Raw genomic sequence first — 6,840 nt, 5'->3', positions numbered from 1 at the left:
TTTCGTGACTATATTCATATTCCTTAATCTCCTAAAAACAACAACATTGTTGTACTCTACTATCGTTACAGCTATACAGAAACAAAGTGTAGTTACAAAACCACACTGTGCAATTGGTTATGTTCGCAGCCTTTCTCAGGTGATTGACAAATACCATTGAGGACAAGCGAGGGAGGACACCGACCACACAGCCATCCTCCAGAATGACAAGACTGCTGGGGCAAAGGCGATAAAAACAGTTGTGTTGAGAGAGCAAGCGTACGGCGTAGAGAGAATTTAAGAAGCAGAAAGAGAGAGAGAGGGAGGTGTGGACAATAAGAAAGGAAGGAAAAAGGGACACAGATAGATAGAGACAGAGATCCATTAGCCATTCTGAGTCTAGTTTCCTCTGTCTACCCTCGAGCTGTGTGCTATGCCCCCTGGGACAGTCACACACACACACACACACACACACACACACACACACACACACACGGTCAGACTGCCCTTGATCAGTCCTTCTCACCTGCCCACATGTACACACACACACATACACATAACAGTGCTGTGAGTGTGAATTATGTATCAGTTTTACACAAACAGTCTCTCCAGATACAGAAGCGGCAAAGAGGACGAAGAACTTGTAGGACTCTCTTCATCACGCTCAGCTGCGATTGTTGTTGTTGGTTTTGCAAATCAAACGCTACAAGCTGCCGTGGGAAACTGTGTCTTGGTGTTTGCGGGACAACGTTCTTCCTTCTCACAGTACTGCGTTAGCTTGGATCCATCCTTTTTTCACGCTGTGTTCGTACATGTTCCATTGTGATGTTCGATGTGACGTAAAAACTCACAATGGACCCAGAGAGGGGCTCACTTCGACATTATTTCATTCATTTAAGTCAGTCAAGGTTTGTCCATCTGCTCCCTAGTGGTCGTTGTAAGGCATGACAGTGTCTCCACACAACAAATTGAACCGGGGTCAGTCACTCAATGTCTCTGTGCCATACCGATCAATGCAGACTCAACATTTCCCTCAATTTTACCTGTTTGTCTGTAATTCTATCAGAATCTCTTGTCATGTCGTGTCATATTCGCCACTCTGCTGAGAACACGTTCTTATATCTTCTGTCTTATCTTTCTGAAATACCATTTTCATTCACTAATTATTCAATTTGATAATTCAGTGTTTCGATTTCTGCAAGGTTACCGTCAATGTCTCAACACCTGCGCAATTGTTTCACATAAAAAGTCTCCCAGAGGCTCCCTTCCTTTCCTGGTATGTGAAAATCTGCAGGAATAGCAGACTTTTGTACATGATATGTTTTTAAAACTTCAATTCTTATTTTCCATTTTCCTTTTTTTGCCTCACTATATACAGTATGTCTTTTTATTTTCCATTGGCATGTTCCAGTTAGTCTTTTCCATTTCACCTTTCACCAAAATTGAGCTTTTCCATTGCTCACATCAGATTTCCAATGTAAAGGAACCTGGGGCTGTGTGTTTGAGTTTGGGAGGGGCTGACACACTCCCAAAAGAAACAGGATCTTGACATGACTTCACTGTGTTCCCTCATCGTGCGTGTCACACACAATAGGCCATCTAAAAAGGTGATGCACATCCTGAAACGCCACTAACTGGTTCTGACTGAGCATATATAGTATATATGCTCACAATCAAATGGGCATATAGGGGGCATATAGGAAGACATCAAGTACAGACATGTGAGGCACACAAACACACACACACACACACATTCCCCTCAGGTAGTATGTTCTCCCATGACGGAGGGAGGATGAAAATGGACTAAGGGTACAATGAGTACTAGCTGCTGTGTTTAACCCTTTAATACACAGTAACATCACTTGCGGACTACCTCTGCTCCTCGCTGCTCAGCCCACTGGACCCACTGCAGTTTGCCCACCATCCCAACCGGTCAACACCTCATCCACCCTCATCCTTAACACCAGAGCACCCGTAGTTGCACATTTTGACCCCCTGCTGTACTCCCTGTACACACACGACTGTTCTAGCCTCTTTCAACTCCAACACCATCATCAAGTTTGCTGACGACACAGCTGTGGTGGACCTGATCATAGATAACAATGAAAAGGCCTACCTGAAAGTAGCAGAGAACCTGATCCGCTGGTGTCAGGACAACAACCTACTCCTGAACCCCAGTAAGACTAAGGAGCTGATAGTTGACTTTGGGAAGATGCAGGGGAGGAACCATGCCCCCCTTCACATCAATGGGTCCTCAGTGAAGACAGAGGGCAGCTTCAAGTACCTTGGTGTCACCGAGGGCCCAACCTGGCTGCTGCACACTGACTCTGCGGTTAGAAAGGGAAGGCAGAGACGGTTTCCCCTCAGACGCTTGAGGAAATTCAGGGTATCCCCTCAGATACTGAGGAATTTCTACTCCTGCACCTGACGGGGAAAATCACTGCCTGGTAAGGTAACAGCAACGAACAGGACCACAAGGCCTTGCAAAGAGTGGTTCGTTCAGCTGAACATATCATAGGTGGTGCTCTACCCTTTTACACCAGACTAAGGGTAGGCGAACTGTTGAGGATCTTAATCACGGGCAGATTACTGTCGCATATCTGAAAACTTAGTAGGGGTTTGAGCCATTGTGCTGGCATAGGAGTCAGACCCGTGGATGTGATCCATATCTTCAGCCCATTCGGCCCAGTGTTTCTCAACTTGGTTGACAAGCCTGAAGGCGAGACCTTCGTGTGCTGCAACTATACCAAGTTGAGTAAACCACATGCTTGCAGGTGGTAAGGCCTTCAATTCCCTAACTATAAGTTTTCTCCCTAGAATGAGGCATGCATGGACCCAGTCTACCCGAGGCACAGGGAGAGATTCCAGTGGTGAAGGATCACCCAGGACGAACAAACTTGGGGAGAGAATGGGACATCTGTTTTACGGATTACTTTGATGTTCTCATGGTTGGCTAACCAGAGTGTTTGCACAACTGGGCAGGACCACAACATATGGACCATCGCTCCTTCCACACTTCCAACAGTCTGGAATGTCACTGAGTTTCACCTTGTGTAGAGGTGAAAATGCTGCAAGAAGTTCTTGGCCTAGCTCAAATGAATGCAAAATACTGCTTAGTGTGTAAAATACTACTCTATTCCCAGTGATGTGGATGGAAATCACCACACAGCTGGCCCTTCACCGGAAGTGACTGGTAAAATTACTGGTATTTTATTTGTATTCATTACTAAAAGTACATCAAATACAGTATTTTAATTGAAAATTATACTAAAATGATTGATTAGTCAATCAGAAAATCAATGGTCAACATGAAACAGTGGTTTCTCGGTTGAAAAGCGATCGATCCAATGAGCTCTGCAGAGAGACTAACGAGTAGCCAATCAGCGCTATAGACGGGACTAACGCTGCTGTCAAGAGATTCAGGTGGATACGTTGGGCTCTAGTGATTGGTTATACATATTGGATATACTCATAGTCTTAAGTATGATTCCTAATGCTTCTGGTGACTCTGACCATTTCTGAAGCGAACAGAAACCAAAAAATGAACCAAAAAAATGAAATGAGCTGATCACCATGAACAATCATTCAATCAGGTTGTGAGCTTGCCTCTAAAGGCCAAACAGTCAACTTAGCACCCACAATATTTTATAATTCTGAACAATTAATTATAATTATCAATTTAAAGCCACTATATGTTGTTATTTTTTTATTCTTACTTTGGTGCCATCCAGTGGAAGTATCAAGAATGACAGGGAGGCCTTGGTGAGGAAATTTTCCCACTGGTTTATACATTTGAGGTGTTACGCTGGCGGACGCCATTGTGGCGTAGGACTCCAGGTGTCCTCACAGGCAATTTAGCTTTTTCGCTTCGACACTAAATTCTCTGCCATCGTCTGATTGATCAAGTCTCCGTACTCTCGTCATGTGGTAAGTGAAATCTGACTGCTACTCTGTGCTGTCACAACTCTGCTGCCGTACAGAGCAGTCTGTCATCGACTAAGTCTAAACTAAATTGGTTTGAAAAAAAAAAGAAGAAGCAAAACGACGGTTGGGGCGGTTAGCAAGTAATGTAATTGGTGTGTAATTGGTGTATGCCCTACTGTGAAGGTGTGACATTTTATTTTGGATCCATGTTTACATTGGTTTGCATTACATTCCTGCTTCAGAGAAATGTCAAACCTGTGCAGCAGAGGCCAAGGCTTTCTGACTTTAAGTTCCTACTAAGGGTCCAAAATACTGTGCTATACACCTCCCATGATGCAAGTCAATGACATCTTTTGTCTGACCCTAAGAGCCAGGTGAATGTCCCAGTTTGTAACACGGGTTCTCTGCTGTGATGAACAGTCTCCAAGCACCCAGGCTGAGATAACCCTGATGACATCATTGGGGCTATTTTCTCAGACTTGACAAAGCTCCACAGAAGACATTATATAAATGCTTTCGCAAGATGGGAACCCCCCCCCCCAAGCTGACCTTGATGTGTAAAACTAGTGAAGTCCCTTTAATCTTTCTGTATTTCCAGTCCATGTTAAGGGAACGTCAACAGAACAAATAAGTAGGCAGTATTCACAGCAGAGCAGGAGAAATACCTCAGTAGAAGGCTAGGATACGAAGAAGTGAAGTGGTGGTGGGTAAATATTTCATTGGCCTCAGTCACCTCTCATCTGCTTCATTCAACGTGAACCATGAGAAAGGGAGTGGAGGACAGAGAACCCCCCCCCCCACACACACACACACACACACATACACACACAATTACAACCAAGAGCTGCAAATAGTCTAATGTTGCTGGTTTCCCATCAGTCCGAGATAGAAGACGGGAGTGGGGGGAGAGAGAGTGGCTTTGTAGGAAGGATAACAAAGAGCTAATCTGTTCACAACCAGGCATGTTCACAACAAGGCATGTTCACAATGGCTTTAAAGAAGTCCTACAAACAGCCACTAACTCCACTCATAATATATTATCTTAACTGTGCGTATACATTGGAGGCTTAAGTGTTAATTAAATGTCAAAAATAGGTACTAATAATATAGACGTAATCAGTCATTCATATTTCCGTCCTTTAAGGTCGTGAATTGTCATCTCGTGGGGTTAATTTGACAAATAAATAATTGTAGTCGTAGCGGAGCTATTATAAAACACACCAAGATATAGCTTGCTTCATAACCGAGGTGGGTGTTTACTGAACCGACTGTTCAACGGCTGAGGGCGGGAATAAGGGGTGGGGGTTGGGGGGGGGGGCTGGGTCCTTTGTCCCTCTGCAGCCCCTTACTCCCCCATCATGACAGGCGCGCGATCCCCGGTTGTGGCAGCGTTTTGTCTCGCCTGTGCAAAACGCTTGCCCTTCCGTTCAGCCTTCTTCCGCGGATACGTGTCGTCGAGCGAATTTATTACAGAAGCGGGGACGTGGTTCGCTAATAAACGACAGGGCACTGATATATATATATATATATATATATATATATATATATATATATATATATAAGACCGACAACTTCCTTGAAGAATCAACGGGCGCGTGTGGTCTTGTCATAATGACACCAGAAACAGGGCTGGTCGCTCACTGACACAAGGCACCACGGGCTACTGTCAATTTGTTTGACGTGGTCCGGTGCTGCCGTTGCGTGGTGCAGCGCTACGTGTGTAAAGTTAGCGGTCGGCACAAAGCCCCAAAACAAATAGCTTAGCGAAACACAGCGACCACACTTTTCTTTTCCCCGACGCAACGCCGAGGCAAAGACGTCCCTGAGCGAAAACACATTCAGTCGCAGCACCTAGCTTAAAACACCGCCGCCCGGGCCGGTGCCACAGCATTCCCCCTCGCTAACCTGCGCGAAACACCACCGTGGTGTCAAACCCCACGCTTCCACACACACACGCACACCAGGTAGCAGTTCCGCACAGGAATAATAATAACAGTAACGCCGCGGTTAAAGCAACTCCAGTGAGCACAACAGCGGCGCGGCTGCAACACAAACAAGCGAAGAAAGCCGGCGTGAGCGGACAGATTAGTAGGAGCGAATCCAAAGCCGTCAAGGGGCTCCTGTACAGTCTGCTTTATTCAAGCGTAGTAAAGTCCGATGGTTGCTTATTATCCCCCCAGTAACGCGGGGAACCGACTTACCCGTTTTTTTTTTCTCCTGCTCGTCTGCGTTCAGTTCCTCAGAAATAAGAACGTGTCCATATTGTGTGGCTCAGCCCTACGACAGCCAGAACCGCTGCTTTTAATGGACCGTAGGCATCATTTGGTGTGTGGTAGACGGGTCTCCCGTGTGTGTGTGTGTGTTAGGATGAAACGCCTTTTCTCCTCCAGCAGCTGCATTGTTGACATTGGCTTCCTGACGTCATGCTGGCCCTCATTCACAACAACCGCCAAGCCCCCCTGCTCTTACGATGATGGAGCCCCCCCCCCCCCCCCCCGCCACCTTGACGTTGCAGTGGCGATGTTTGGTGAATTACGACTAACTGCTTTACTACCACACACGTTATCCCTCAAGCAGATATGCATTTGAACGCACGCCACAATTGTACAGGCTAATGTGTAATTATTATAAAACTGTAGAGTCTAAGGAAGATCATTTTCCAATTCATCGATTATTCGTTTAGTCTATAAAAATAGTTTTAAAAAACGGCCATTACATTTTCCTCATTTCTATCTTTTTGTCCAAACAACAGTCAAAGATATCCAGTAACTACGAGACAAGTAAAAGCCAGCGAATGTTGGGGCATTTTCTTTCTTGAAAACTGAAACAATTCATAGACATGGTCAAAGTAGTTGTTGCTTAATCTCCTGTCGACTTGCTGATCAATTCATCGACCCAGAAGCATGTGATTGCAAGGGCCGCTTAATTAAAGTGGCG

The sequence above is a fragment of the Enoplosus armatus genome, chromosome 15, assembly GCF_043641665.1.
Source record: "Enoplosus armatus isolate fEnoArm2 chromosome 15, fEnoArm2.hap1, whole genome shotgun sequence".
Taxonomy (NCBI): Eukaryota; Metazoa; Chordata; class Actinopteri; order Centrarchiformes; family Enoplosidae; genus Enoplosus; species Enoplosus armatus.
The sequence above is the reverse complement of the archived record's forward strand: the minus strand, read 5'-3'. Positions refer to the sequence as shown.